The 16,083-nt window shown below is 40.1% G+C and overlaps 1 protein-coding gene across 3 annotated transcripts in view; it reads left to right on the forward strand.

Moving 5' to 3' along the window:
* FBH1 (F-box DNA helicase 1) overlaps nucleotides 1-16,083 on the forward strand; it is a 214,528-nt gene that overhangs the window by 122,238 nt on the left and 76,207 nt on the right. For all 3 annotated transcript variants that reach the window (XR_003425177.2, XR_008299887.1, XR_008299888.1), the window contains exon 23: nucleotides 15,010-15,164. The gene's annotated coding sequence lies outside the window, so the exon portion shown is untranslated. The remainder of the gene's footprint in view (nucleotides 1-15,009; nucleotides 15,165-16,083) is intronic.

The following is a 16,083-nucleotide window of genomic DNA, read 5'->3' on the forward strand; positions in this document are numbered from 1 at the left end:
AAGTTTCAGTAGATAGGTCTGCTACTACTCTTATGTGTCTACCCTTGTAGGTTAATGCCCATTTGTCCCTAGCTGCTTTCAGAATTCTCTCTTTATCTTTGTATTTTGCCAGTTTCACTATGATATGTTGTGCAAAAGATCAATTCCTGTTACATCTGATGGGAGTTCTCTGTGCCTCCTGGACTTCAATGTCTGTTTCCTTCCCCAGATTGGGGAAGTTCTCCACTATGATTTGTTTAAGTACACCTTCTCCCCCTTACTCTCTTCTTCTGGAACTCCTATGATATGGATATTATCATGTTTCATTAAATCACTTAGTTCTCCAATTCTCCCTTTGTAGTCTAGAATTTTCTTTATTTTTTTAATGTTTATTTATTTATTTTTATTTTTAAAAATTTACATCCAAATTAGCATATAGTGCAACAATGATTTCAGGAGTAGATTCCTTAGTGCCCCTTACCCATTTAGCCCATCCCCCTTCCCACAACCCCTCCAGTAACCCTCAGTTTTTTCTCCATATTTATGAGTCTCTTCTGTTTTGTCCCTCTCCCTGTTTTTGTATTATTTTTATTTCCCTTCCATTATGTTCATCTGTTTTGTCTCTTAAAGTCCTCATATAAGTGAAGCCATATGATTTTTGTCTTTCTCTGACTGACCAATTTCACTCAGCATAATACCCTCCAGTTCCATCCACATAGCTGCAAATGGCAAGATTTCATTCTTTTTCATTACTGAGTAATACTCCATTGTGTGTGTGTGTGTGTGTGTGTGTGTGTGTGTGTGTGTGTGTGTATGTGTACCACATCTTCTTTCTCCATTCATCCATCAATGGACATTTGGGCTCTTTCCATACTATGGCTATTGTTGATAGTGTTTCTATAAACATGGGGGTGCATGTGTCCCTTGGAAACAGCACACCTCTATCCCATGGATAAATGCCTAGTAGTGCAATTGCTGGGTTGCAGGGTAGTTCCATTTTTAGTTTTTTGCAGAACCTCCATACTGTTTTCCAGAGTGGCTGCACCACCTTGCATTCCCACCAATAATGCAAAAGAGATCCTTTCTCTGCATCCTCACCAACATCTGTTAGTGCCTGAGTTGTTAATGTTAGCCATTCTGACACGTGTAAGGTGGTATCTCAGTGTGGTTTTGATTTGTATTTCCCTGATGATGAGTGATGTTGAGCATTTTTTCATGTGTCCGTTGGCCATCTGGATATCTTCCTTGGAGAAGTGTCTATTCATGTCTTTTGCCCATTTCTTCACTGGATTATTTGTTTTTTTGGGTGTTGAGTTTGATAAGTTCTTTATAGATTTTTGGATACTAACCCTTTATCTGATATGTCATTTGCAAATATCTTCTCCCAGTCTGTCAGTTGCCTTTTAGTTTTGCTGATTGTTTCCTTCACTGTGCAGAAGCTTTTTATGTTGATGAGGTCCCAGTAGTTCATTTTGGCTTTTGTTTCCCTTGCTTCCAGAGATGTGTTGAGTAAGAAGTTGCTGCAGCCAAGATAAAAGAGGTTTTTGCCTACTTTCTCCTAGAGGATTTTGATGGCTTCCTGTCTTACATTGAGATCTTTCATCCATTTTGAGTTTATTTTTGTGTATGGTGTAAGAAAGTGGTCCACGTTCATTCTTCTGCATGTTGCTGTCCAGTTTTCCCAACACCACTTGCTGAAGAGACTGTCTTTATTCCATTGGATATTCTTTCCTGCTTTGTCAAAAATGAGTTGGCCATACGTTTGTGAGTCCATTTATGGGTTCTTTATTCTGTTTCATTGATCTGAGTGTCTGTTCTTGTGCCAGTACCATACTGTCTTGATGATTACAGCTTTGTAGTATAGCTTGAAGTCTGGGATTGTGATGCCTTCTGCTTTGGTTTTCTTTTTCAAGATTGCTTTGGCTATTTGGGGTCTTTTCTGGTTCCATACAAATGTTAGGATTATTTGTTCTACCTCTGTGAAGAATGGTGGTGTTACTTTGATAGGGATTACATTGAATATGTAGATTGCTTTGGGTGGTATCGACATTTTAACAATATTTGTTCTTCCTATCCAGGAGCATGGAATCTTTTTCCATTTTTTTTTTTGTGTCTTCTTCAATTTCTCATAAGCTTTTTATAGTTTTCAGTGTATAGATTTTTCACCTCTTTGGTTAGATTTATTCCTAGGTATTTTATGGTTTGGTGTGCAACTGTAAGTGGGATCGACTCCTTGATTTCTCTTTCCATTGCTTCATTGTTGGTGTATAGGAATGCAACCGATTTCTGTGCATTGATTTTATATCCTGCAACTTTGCTGAATTCATGAATCAATTCTAGAAGTTTTTTCGTGGAATCTTTTGGGTTTTCTATATAGAGTATCATGTCATCTGCGAAGAGTGAAAGTTTGACCTCTTCCTGGCCGATTTGGATGCCTTTTATTTCTTTGTGTTGTCTGATTGCAGAGGTTAAGACTTTCAATACTATGTTGAATAACAGTGGCGAGAGTGGACATCCCTGTCTTGTTCCTGACCTTAGGGGGAAAGCTCTCAGGTTTTCCCCATTGAGGATGATATTAGCATTGGGTCGTTCATATATGGCTTTTACGGTCTCGAGGTATGCTCCTTCTATCCCTACTTTGTTGAGGGTTTTTATGAAGAAAGGATGTTGTATTTTGTCAAATGCTTCTCTGCATCTATTGAGAGGATCATATGGTTCTTGTCCTTTCTTTTATTGATGTAATGAATCATGTTAATTGTTTTGTGGATATTGAACCAGCCCTGTGTCCCAGGTATAAATCCTGCTTGTTTGTGGTAAATATTTTTTTTAATGTATTGTTGGATCTGGTTGGCTAATATCTTGTTGAGGATTTTTGCATCCATGTTCATCAGGGAAATTGGTCTATAGTCATCCTTTTTAGTGGGGTCTCTGGTTTTGGAATCAAGGTAATGTTGGCTTCATAGAAAGAGTTTGGAAGTTTTCCTTCCATTTCTATTTTTTGGAACAGCTTCAAGAGAATACGTGTTAACTCTTCCTTAAATGTTAGGTAGGATTCTCCTGGAAAGCCATCTGGCCCTGGACTCTTGTTTTTTGGCAGATTTTTGATTACTAATTCGATTTACTTACTGGTTATGGGTCTGTTCAAATTTTCTATTTCTTCCTGTTTCAGTTTTGGTAGTGTATATGTTTCTAGGAATTTGCCCATTTCTTCCAGATTACCCATTTTATTGGCATATAATTGCTCATACTATTCTCTTATTGCTTTTATTTCTGCTGTGTTGGTTGTGATCTCTCCTCTTTCATTCTTGGTTTTATTTATTTGGGTCCTTTCCTTTCTCTTTTTGATCAAACTGGCTGGCAATTTATCAATTTTGTTAATTCCTTCAAAGCACCAGCTTCCGGTTTCATCAATCTGTTCTGCTTTTTATGGTTTCGATAGCATTAATTTCTGCTCTAATCTTTATTATTTCCTGTCTTCTGCTGGTTTGGGGTTTTCTTTGCTGTTCTTTTTCCAGCTCTTTAAGGCGTAAGGTTAGGTTGTGTATCTGAGATCTTTCTTCCTTCTTTAAGAAGGCCTGGATTACTATATACTTTCCTCTTATGACCACCTTTGCTGTGTCCCAGGGGTTTTGGGTCGTGGTGTTATCATTTTCATTGACTTCCATATACTTTTTAATTTCCTCTTTAACTGCTTGGTTAGCCCATTCATTCTTTACTAGGATGTTCTTCAGTCTCCAAGTATTTGTTACCTTTCCACATTTGTTCTTCTGGTTGATTTCAAGTTTCATAGCATTGTGGTCTGAAAATATGCACAGTGTGATCTCAATCTTTTTGTACTTACTTAGGGCTGATTTGTGTCCCAGTATATGGTCTATTCTGGAGAACGTTCCATGTGCACTGGAGAAGAATGTATATTTTGCTGCTTTAGGATGAAATGTTCTGAATATATCTGTTAAGTCCATCTGTTCCAGTGTGTCATTCAAAGCCATTGTTTCCTTGTTGATTTTTTGATTACATGATCTGTCCATTGCTGTGAGTGGGGTGTTGAAGTCTCCTACTATTATGGTATTACTATTGATGAGTTTCTTTATATTTGTGATTGATTTATATATTTGGGTGCTTCGCATTTGGCACATAAATGTTTACAATTGTTAGGTCTTCTTGGTGGATAGACCCCTTGATTATGATATAATGCCCTTCTGCATCTCTTGCTACAGTCTATATTTTAAAGTCTAGATTGTCTGATATAAGTATGGCTACTCTGGCTTTCTTTTGTTGACCATTAGCATGATAGATGGTTCTCCATCCCCTTATTTCCAATCTGAAGGTGTCTTTAGGTCTAAAGTGGGTCTCTTGTAAACAGCATATAGATGGATCTTATTTTCTTATCCATTCTGTTACCCTATGTCTTTTGATTGGAGCATTGAGTCCACTGATGTTTTGAGTGGGTACTGGAAGATATGAATTTATTGCCATTATGATGCTTGTAGAGTTGGAGTTTCTGGTAGTGTTTTCTGGTCCTTTCTAACTTTTGTTGCTTTTGATACACACACACATACACACACACACACACACATTTTCATCTTTTCTCCCCTCAGAGAGTCCCCCTTAAAATTTCTTGCAGGGCTGGTTTAGTGGTCACAAACTCCTTTAATTTTTGTTTGTCTGGGAAACTTTTTATCTCTCCTTCTATTTTGAATGACAGCCTTGCTGGATAAAGAATTCTTGGCTGCACATTTTTATGATTCAGCACACTGAGTATATCCTGCCACTCCTTTCTGGCCTGCCAAGTTTCTGTGGAGAGGTCTGCTGCAAACCTGATCTGTCTTCCCTTGTATGTTAGGGACATTTTTTCCCTTGCTGCTTTCATGATTCTCTCCTTGCCTGAGAATTTTGTGAATTTGACTATGATATGCCCTGTTGATGGTCTGTTTTTGTTGAATCTTATGGGGGTCCTCTGTGCTTCCTGGATTTTGATGTCTGTGTCTTTCCCCAGGTTAGGAAAGTTTTCTGCTATGATTTGCTCACATAACACTTCTACCCCAATTTCTGTCTCTTCCTCTTCTGGGACCCCTATGATTCTGATGTTCTTCTAAATGAGTCACTGATTTCTCTAATTCTTAAATCGTGCTCTTTTGCCTTAATCTCTCTCTTTTTTTTCTGCCTCATTATTCTATAAGTTTGTCCTCTATATCACTGATTCTCTGCTCTGCCTCATCCATCCTTGCTGCATGGCATCCATCCATGATTGCAGCTCAGTTATAGCATTTTTTATTTCATTCTGACTAGTTTTTATTTCTTTTATCTCTGCAGAAAGGGATTCTAACCTATTTTCGACTCCAGCTTGTATTCTTATCATGATTCTAAATTCTGGTTCAGACATCTTGCTTGTATCTGTGTTGGTTAAATCCCTGGCTGTTGTTTCTTAGTGCTCTTTCTTTTGGGGTGAATTCCTTCATTTTGTTATTTTGAAGGGAGAAAAGGAATTAATGAGGTAGAAAAATTAAAATTAAAAAAATTAAAATTAAAAAATATTAAAATTAAAAATTAAAAACACATACACACACAAAAATCAAATAGATGATGCTAGATCCTAGGTGTGTTTTGGTCTGGTGTTGAAAGTGGTTTGACAGATTAGAGGAAAAAATGGGGGTGGGGAGAAAGAAAAAAAAAGGAAATGGTTTGAGAATTTGAAAAAATTAATACACTGAAGTAGACTAAAATGAGATGATGGGGTAAAATAGTATTTGAAAAAATATACACAAAAATAAAGAATATAGTAGAAAAAAATTAAAAAAATTTTTAATAAAAATTAAAAATAAATACAACTTTTTCTTTTTCTGTATTCAAGAAAAAAGAAAAGAACCAAAAAAGAGAAAAGATTTTTTAAAACGAAAGAAAAAAAATGAAGTCGTTTGAAAATTTGAAAAAGTGAATACACTGTAGTAGACTAAAGTAAAATGATGGAAGTAAAATAGAATTTGAAAAAATTTATATAAAAGCAAAAAACATAGTAAAAAATTCAATAAAAATATTTTTAATAGAAATTGAAAGTAAAATGAAGTTTTTTTCTCTTTCTGCATTCAAGAAAAAGAAAAGAAATGAAAAAGAAGAGAAAGAAAAAGAAAGGAAAAAAAGGAAATTGAAAATTTGAAAAGGTGAATACAGTGATGTAGACTAAAATAAAATGGTGGAAGTAAAATAGAATTTGAAAAAAAATTACACAAAAGTAGAAAATATAGTAATAAAAATTAAAGAAAAATATTTTTAATAAAAATTGAAAATAAAAATGAATTTTTTCTCTTTCTGTATTTAAGAAAAAGATAAATGTAAAAGAGAAAAAGAAAATTGAATAGATGAACCTGCTAACAGATTGAAGTAGGACTGAAATTACTTTGTTTTCCCCTAGAAGTCAGTCTATGTAGCGCTTTATAGTCCATAAACTAAGCCGGCGGTGAGACTTGTGTTCTTGAAGAGCCAAGTTGGCCCACTTGGGTGGGGCTCAGTGTAACGGCTCTGATCTCCACTAGATGGCACTGCTAGCCTACTGGGGTGGAGTGTTGTGGCGCTTGTAAGAACATATGCGCATGCGTGGGAGTGGTGAAAATGGCGCCACCCAGCTACCCGGTCTGTTTTCCCAGATCCGCAATCGCGCACCCTTCCTCTGTCTTCAGCTTTCATCCACTCCCCATTCTTTCACTCTCTGTGACCAGGACCCAGGTAGTACCTCTCTCCTGAGTTTTGTCTCAGATGTGGCTGTTTTTGGCTGTTTTCCCCAGCCCCTTACTTCTGAAGGACTGTGGCTTTGTCCCGTTCCGCCCCTCTGCGGGAGGGTCTCACCGAGCAATGGCTGAATGTTGGCTGCACCCAGGAACGCTTGCTGGACCCTGCTGTTGCCGGTGCCCTGAGACTGTGGCCAGGTGCCAGCCCGCCCCAGAAAAAGATCGCGAGACAGTGTGGCATCAGCGTTTCTGGGATTATGGAAAATCGCAACACACATCTGGCACCAGGCTTCACCCTTAATGACCTTGTTCCAGCACCAGAGAATGTGGCTGTTTTCTGGGGTCTGCTGGGACCAGTTGGCCTCAACAGTCTCTACCAAATGTCCTTCCAGCAGTGGAACCACTTTTCCCCGTGTGACCCGAGAACCTCCTTGACCCCATTCTGTTCCTGGGGATTCGCCCTTCCCACCAGAGCACTGCCAGGTATCGAGCTGCGGAGTTGCAGACTTTGAGCTCCCCTTGTTTACAGTCTTAATGGAATTGAAACCCTCTCCTTTCTCCTTTCTCCCTTTTTAGTTTAGTGCCTGTGGCTGTTTCCAATTTTCCACTTTCTCTCCAGCTGCTCTTGGGGAGGGGTGCTTTTCCTGTATGCTTCCCCCCCCCCCAAGTCTCCATCCTCTTTCTGCCTGCAAAAGCGGTTCCCTACCCTCAGTGCCTTCTCACTCCCCAAGTTCACTTCTCAGTGCTCTGTACCTGATGAATTCTGTGGTTCAGGTTGTGCAGATTGTTGTGTTAATCCGCCAGTCAGTTTTCTAGGTTTGTAGGATGGTTTAGTGTTGGTCTGGCTGTATTTCACGGGCACGAGACACACAAAAAACTTCCATGCTGTTCTTAGTCTAGAATTTTTTTTATCTCTTTTTCTCAGCTTCATCTTTTTCCATAATTTTATCTTCTATTTCACTCCTTCTCCCCTCTGCCTTTTCCATCCTCACTGTCACTGCCTCTAGTTTATTTTGCACCTCATTTACAGCATTTTTTAAATTTGTCATGACTATTGTTTAGTTCCTTGACCTCTGCAGCAGTAGATTCTCTGCTGTCTTCTATGCTTTTTTCAAGCCCAGCATTTAATCTGATGACTATTATTCTAAATTCTTGATCAGATACATTGTTTATATCTGTTTTGATCAATTATTTAGCTGTCATTTCTTCCTGGAACTTCTTTTGAGGAGAATTCTTCCATTTTGTCATTCTGGCTAGTTTTCTGTCCCTTATGTGTTTTAGGAGTTTGTTATGTGTCCTACACCTGTGACCACTACTATTTTAAGAGAGGCCATACACTGTCCAGGGCCTGGCCCTTCAGGAGTGGTTTTTAGAGTGTGTTACTTGCTCTCAGTTTTTGTGACTCTGGCTGCTTTATCTCCCTACTCATAGTGATGTTTTGGACCCTCCACCAGGTGTGCTTTGAGTTGTTCATTGAAGTAGCCCTGGGGCAGAGGGGAACCAAACACCAAAAAACAACAACAACAAATAAAAACACTGGGGTGGGGGGTGGTGTTGGTGGAAAATGCCTTATCCCATACAAAGAGAGAAATGACAGAGGTGGGGAAAAAGAAAAGAAAAGAAAAGAAAATTGACCAGGCAGAGAAACTATATGGCTTAATACAGAGAGACAGAGAGAGAGGAAAATAAAGAAGGAGATATAGAGCAAGTATAAAGAGAATAGATTAAATATGTCTGCTCAAACAAACCAACAACCAGAAAAACCAGACTAGACAAGGGAGGAAATAAGAAGGAGAAAAGGAAGAAAAAATATATGTATACAATAAAAATTGTCCAAGAATTAAGTCAGGGAATGCAAAACCACTGGGTGCCTTGGAACCAGTGGCATCACTGGGCTGGAGGAAGGGCTGTCTGGTTTGTCCAGGTCAATCCCACTCCAGTAGATGTGCTGTTAGCAGGCGCCGAGGGGCGGGGTTTGGTGTGGGCGGGGCCAGCTGTGCTTTCCCTGAGGCCCCACCTTGGTGGTGATGGGGAAAAAAATGGTGACACCCCAGTCTCTCCTCCCTGTACAGGGGGTCCCAAACGAGTCTGTTCAGGCCATTCTCACAGTGCTACATAGGCACGAAGGGGCCTTCCCCACCCCCCCAGTCTGCCATGCCTCCCTGGCGCTTGGCTGGGATTTACCCCAATGTCTTAAAGGGTCCTGCTCTGTGCGCCCTGGTTCCAGGGAAGTGTCGCTCTGCACCACCGATTCATGGCCTCTACCTGGCGGACACAGGCAGTCTTTGTCCTTTTGAGCAGTTATATACCTTCTTCCCACCTCACTCCAGGGAAGGGACCGCTTTCTCCTGCTGCAGACTGTGCCTCTGAACTAGTTACCAAGCTGAGGGCAGGCTCCCCTCCTCCCCAGGTGCGCAAGCAGGACAGCTGGTCCCCGTCCGAGGAAGCTCCATGGTTAGAGATTGGAGCCTTCTCTGTCCCAGTCCATGGTTTTTCTGTTGTCCAGATACAGCCCTATGCTTCCCCAGCCACCCTTTCTCTTCCTTTTGTCTCTCTGCAGAAGGGGATCCCTCCCCTGCGTGCCTACACGGCCTGTTTTATCTCCCCCAGTTCACAACCAGAGCATCTATGGCCTGCCAGGTTGTCCTGGTGTGCCCCTGGAGACTCTCTGTCACTCTGCAGCCCAGACTCTTGGAATTCAATGTCCTGTGTCCTCAATACTGCTTTGTCTGAGGGACAAGGGAATTTTGGGTCCTCCTACGTCTCCACCACGCTGGATCTTCCCCCAACATTCATTCATTTTTGAGAGAGACAGAGCATGAGTGGGGGAGGGGCAGAGAGAGAGGGAGACACAGAATCCGAAGCAGGTGCCAGGCTCTGAGCTGTCAGCACAAAGCCTGACGTGAGGCTCAAACTCACAAACCATGAGATCATGACCTGAGCTGAAGTCAGACACTCAACCGACTGAGCCACCCAGGCACCCCCACAAAAACACTATTTGAAACCACAGTCCTGTGGCCCATTGTGATGGATATAAAATAACATTATTGCTTGTATGAAATAACATTATGGAAGAAAAATGGAATATAAAAGAGCACTTTTAAGAAAAAGTGATTGCTCATAACTATGCAGAACACTTGGGTGTACATTGGTAAAGATAGATTATTTTGAATCAATAAGGAAATTATAGAAGACATTGTAAAATACTACGTAGAAGAAAAGAAGAATATGGTAAGGTGGATCAAGAATGTTTTATGGGCGGGGGGGGGGGGCGGTGGGTGCGCCTGGGTGGCTCTGTCGGTTGAGCATCTGACTTCGGCTCAGGTCGTGATCTCGCGGTTCATGGGTTCGAGCCCCGCGTCGGGCCCTGTGCCGACAGCTCCGAGCCTGGAGCCTGCTTCGGATTCTGTGTCTCCCTCTCTCTCTGCCCCTCCCCTGCTCATGCTCTCTGTCTCAAAAATAAATTAAAAAAAAAAAACATTTAAATACGTCCTCATTGAGAAGACGACATTTGAACCAAGACACGGAGGTGAGGGTATTTAGCCATGTTGATAATGGAGTAGGGGTGGGGGAGAATCTCCAGGTAGAGTGACAGCGTATGCAGAAGTCCTAAGGTAGAAGTGGTGTGCTTGGTGACCTCCAGAGCCTCGCAGGAATGCGGGGAGGGAGGGGAGAGTACTAGGAGAGGAGATCAGAGGTATCATGGAACACAACTACGTGGGGCTGCTGTAAGGACTTTGGCTTTTACCCGGTGTGAGATGGGCAGACACTGTATGGGTTTAAGAGGAGCAATGCACTTGGACTTATTTTTTTAAAGGACCTCCGTGGTTCCTGTGTTAAGAATAGACTGGGGGGCGGGTGGAAGGAAAGAAAGCAATGAGAGGGGTCCTGCAGCCATCTACATAATAAGCAAGTAAGGAAATTAATCAATCAATAAATAAACATTAAACATTTTAAAAACCAAGGTTGCGCCTGAGTGGCTCAGTCAGTTGAGTGTCTGACTTCAGCTCAGGTCGTGATCTCATAGTCGTGAGTTCCAGCCCCGCGTCAGGCTCTGTGCCGACGGCTCGGAGCCTGGAGCCTGCTTCCGATTCTTTGTCTCCCTCTCTCTCTGCCCCTCCCCTGCTCACACTCTCTCTCTCTCTCTCTCTCAAAATTAAATAAACATTAAATTTTTTTTTTAATTTAAAAAACAAAATAAACCTTGCCACTTCCCTATCCTTCAGTGGCTCTCCACTGACTTCAGTGTAAAATCCAAGCTCCTGAGTGTGGTAATGAATGGAAGCTTCCTGATCTGGTCCCTTCATCTTCCTCACACAGTGTATCGTATTGCTCCTCTTGTCACAAGGATGTTGAGCCTTTGTGCTATTTCCTTTGCTGGGAATATTTTACTCCACATCTACTGTAGTTTGCCTATCCTTTAAGATACAGCTCAAGCCTCTCCTTCTGAAGACAATCCTTGACCCCCTTTCTCCATCCGGGGTCAGCCCCTCTCTGTGCATAGTATTTATCACATTGTGTTGTGATGATCTCTTTGCCTATTGTGTTTTTTACTGGTGGCTTCCATACTTAATGGACCCAGACTTGTTTTTCTTACCACAACTGCAACACACACGGATGGCATACGTTATTCTTTGTCAACCACCTAAGATGATTGTAGAGCAACTTGTCAGCTAAAGTATCTGTGACACGAAGCTGGAACCATCTGTCAAGGCAGGATGCCAGAGCACCAACAAGATCCATGGAGGAGGCCCCACAAACAGATGGTGAGGATAGAAACTCCACCCTGCGTGAATTCCAACAGCTGGAATCAATGTTCCCACTTCAACTATCACTTCCTACAGCAAGACCACACCCAACTAAGATGATAAACTCATAAAGTGAACTGGCCAAGATGAAGCGGCCTCTCGTTCCACTCCCAGCACCATGAGTATCCCCTACTGACCCTTGTCTACCGAGGAGCCCAACGTGTCCTTCACCATGGGAGTCTTTCTTCCTCTTTACAGAAGATTGTCTGCCCTTTTTCTTCCACTCCCAAGCCCTCCTTATCTCATCTTCTGCTGAGGAGAACTTGGAAGAAGAGGCCAACCTTTAAAGAACCTCCTGCTTTCAGCTTTCTTTTTTGATTCATCCCTAAATAACTCAGGATAAAGCCAAGGAAGAAAGGGATAGAACCTGAGGGTTTAGATTGCAAACCCAAGATTTATCTGGGAGTCTCAAACTCAAATGCCCCTAAGAGCCAGAAAGCTAGGTTGCTGGGTAGTGCTGCCAGATTTTCCATTTTTGAAGAAACTTTGAAAATAGAGGTCCTCGTGGGAAATCTTCCAGTTTACAAATAGTGATTGTTGTTTTAGGGGAAAAAAAATAATCAAGACACTGTGCAAGCCAAAGCCCATTCATAGGCTTTGCAACATCTAGTATATAGAAATCTTGTTATTCAGACAGCTATTAAAAATTTTCTCTTCCTTCACCATGCTAGAAATCAGGAATAGTAATTTACTTCATGAGTTTCATGAATTTTAAAATCTTAGATCTATGACCAACCACAATAGGTAACCCACAACCTCTTGGAACATTTTGCAGAAGTGTGTGTGTGTGTGTGTGTGTGTGTGTGTGTGTGTGCACTTTTTTTGCAGAAAGGACCCATAATTTCCATCAGCTTTTTCAAAAGAATTCTTGACATAACCTGTTAAGAATAAAATGTCTATAATGTGTAATATTTCAGAGATATTGTAATTTCTTTTTAAAAATTTTTTAATGTTTCTTTATTTTTGAGAGAGAGAGAGCACGAGTGGGAGAGGGGAAGAGAGAAAGAGGGAGACACAGAATCTGAAACAGGCTCCAGGCTCCAAGCTGTCAGCGCAGAGCTCAACACAGGGCTCGAACTTGGGAACAGTGAGATCTTGACCTAGGCTGCAGTTGGATGCTTAACCGACTGAGTCACCCAGGCGCCCCTAGATATTGTGATTTCTTAAACGTAACAAATCTGCAAATGACAAATGTAAGAAATTTACATTTCTTAAATGTAACAAATTTACTCATGTAACAAATGTAACAAATTTACTCAAATCTGTAAATTTGAGTTGAAACATAAACTATTTGTGAACCTAAAATTATTTTATTTTATTTAGTGTCACAGTTAGAGTCATCTCTCTCTCTCTCTCTCTCTCTCTCTCTCTCTCTCTCTCTCTCTCTCTCTTCCCCTAAATGATTTCTGGAGCTATGTCATAAACAGTGTGTTAAAAAACATCTTAATAATTGTGACTATTGGAAATAATCCAAATGTCCATCAATAGGGAAATGTTTGTATGGATTATATAACATGCATACAAGACAATGCCATAAAGTTATAAAAAGATTTTGCTCTCCTATTAACGTGAAAGATCTCCAAGATACAGCGTTAACAAAACACATACACAAACAACATGCAAAGCTGTGCATAGCACACTACCTCTTGTGTTAGAATGGAGAAAATAAAAATATATTTGCTTGTAATTGCACACATATTCAGTACTCAATGGGAAAGCACACAAGAGACCCATGCATGTTCTTCCCTATGGAGGTGGTAACTGGATAGTTGGGAGATGGGGATGACGGGGGGTGTTTCAATGTATACCTTTATTTTTACTTCTTTTCCTTGAAGCATAATTGACATACAAGATCCTGCTTGTTTCAGGTGTATGTCATAGTGATTTGATATTTTTATACATTACAGAATGATCCCCACGATAAGTCTAGTTCCTGTCTGTCACCATATAAAGTTTTCACAATAGTGAGTATATTCCCTGTGTTGTACACTACCTCCTCATGACTTATTTATTTTACAAGCAGAAGTTTGTACCAATCAATCAATCAATCCCCTTCACCTATTTTTCTCATCACTTCACTCCCCTCCCCTCTGGTAACCAACAGTTTGTTTCCTGTATCTAAGTCTGTTTCTGTTTTGTTTATTTGCTTGTTTTGTTTTTTAGGTTCCTCATACAAGTTAAATCATATGGTCTTTGTCTGACTTTGTCTGACTTCACTTAGCATAATACCCTCTGGTCCCATTCATGTTGTTGCAAAGGGGAAGATTTCTTTCCTTTTTTATGGCTGACTAATATTCCATTATGTACATATACAACAATTTATTCAACTACAGAAGAACACTTGGGTTATTTATAGATCTTGGCTATTGTAAATAATGCTGCTGTGAACAAAGGAGTGCATAAATCTCTGCAAATTGGTGTTTTCATTTTCTTTGGATAGATAGCTGGAAATAGAATTGCTGGAATTCTGGTAGTTCTAGTTTTAATTATTTTGGAACCCCCATACTGTTTTCCACAGTGGCTGCTCCAATTTACATTCCCACCAACAGTGCACGGGGGTTCCCTTTTCTCCACATCCTCACCAACATTTTTATTTCTTGTCTTTTTTATTTTAGCCATTCTGATGGGTGTGAGGTGGTATTTCATTGTAGTTTTGATTTGTATTTTCCTGATGATCCATGATGTTGAGCATCCTGTCTTGTGTCTGTTAACTATCTGCATGTTTTCTTTCGAAAAATGTCTGTTCATGTCTTCTGCCCACTTTTTAATCAGGTTGTTTTTTTGACATTAAGCTTTGTAAGTTCTTTATATTTTTTGAATATTAATCTCTTAAAAATTTTTTGAAACATATTGTACAAATTATCTGCTTTAAAAATTAAATTAAAAAATTCTCATGAGGACATTAAACATCTTGTTTTTAAAACAGAATTTTTAATTCATGGGTGATTACTTTTTTTTTAAGTTTATTTATTTTGAAAGAGAGAGAGAGCAGGAGCAGGGTAGGGGCAGAAAGAAGAGGGAGAGAAATTACCAAGCAGGCTCCGCGCTGTCAGTGCAGAGCCCCATGTAGGGCTTGAACTCACAAACCGTGAGATCATGACCTGAGCCCAAATCAAGAGTTGGATGCTTAACCGACTGAGCCACCCAGACCACCCCATGGGTAATTTTTTCTTTAATTGAAACATGTAAAGCCAACCGTTGTGATACAGTTTTACAGATATGCTTTCCAGTGAAAGTTTACTTTGACCATGTTATTAGGGAGACTTCTAGTATAAAGTGGCTGTTTTTAATTAATAATAGACCTAATTGAAATAGGCTTCTAAACTGAAAAGGTTTCCAAAAATGGTTAACCAATAAGAGATTTAAAATCTAACATTCTGGTAGACTGAGAGGCTCAGTTAGGCAAGATTGTTGCACACCTAAAGGATAGTTCTATGTTCCAGACACTCTCTTTACACGCTTTTCCAAAACCAACAGACACTTTTTGTTTGTTGTTTTAGTTGCAACAACTGAAGTGCTTTATATCTTGTGACTCATTTTGAACAACCATAAAAGGAGGGGATGTGCCATTCTTCACACTTCCTCCTGCTTGCTAGCTGAGATGCGGACCTGATGATGGGAGCCCCGGCAGTCATACTGGAATTTGAAAGAGATAGTAAATATCTATCTTGTCATTGTTATTTTTCTTTTTTCTCTTACTAACAACTAAGTGTTATCTTAACAACACACCTAAAAAGAGAAACTACGTTTCAGATAGGCTTGGGTTTTTTCCCTTCTAGATTTTCCTTTTATTAGCCATGGTATTTTCCTGTCCCTGATGGAAGGAAAAATATATAGTATATTCTTTATTTTCATCATTTTTAATGTACGATTCCACCTATCCCCACACTTTCATTACCCCTTACTGATTTAAAATAAATTTTATTATATTTCACTTTAAAAAAACATACAATTATGCTGTATTTTTAAAGAAAAGGAAGCCTGTTATTATTATACACAAACTTCATAAATAACTGAATTTATAATACAATTGAAAGAACATTTTAAGGTTATAAGGTATATAAGATTATTCTGATGAGTCTATCTATAAAAACTTATTAATATTGGTCCTTTCTGGGGAACCTGGGTGGCTCAGTCAGTTGACTTTCTGACTCTTGATTTCAGTTCAGATCATGATCCCAGGGCCGTGGGACTGAGCCCCGCATCAGGTTCTGTGCTGAGAGAGAGCAGGAGTAGAGGCAGAAAGAAGGGGGAGAGAGATCCTCTCTCTCTCCCTCTGTCCCCCCCCCACCCCCGCCCCACTCACAGTCTCTCTCTCAAAAAAAAAAATAGTAATGGTCACTTCTTAATTTAACCTGGTGAGTTCAATTTTGGGGAAAAATTCTGACTAGTCATGTTACCTACCTAGCCCAATTTATAATATTTTATGATTTAGGTCTTTGAGGCAACATGTGGTTCTACCAGTGGCCTATATCATTCCATTTGTAGGTCATATCTGAGTGGCTGTTGATCACCATCTCGTTAGCTGGGTCTACTTGCTCACCCAATTGCTATACTGCATAACTCAGGTGCAC

The sequence above is a fragment of the Acinonyx jubatus genome, chromosome B4 (genome assembly GCF_027475565.1).
Source record: "Acinonyx jubatus isolate Ajub_Pintada_27869175 chromosome B4, VMU_Ajub_asm_v1.0, whole genome shotgun sequence".
Classification (NCBI taxonomy): Eukaryota; Metazoa; Chordata; class Mammalia; order Carnivora; family Felidae; genus Acinonyx; species Acinonyx jubatus.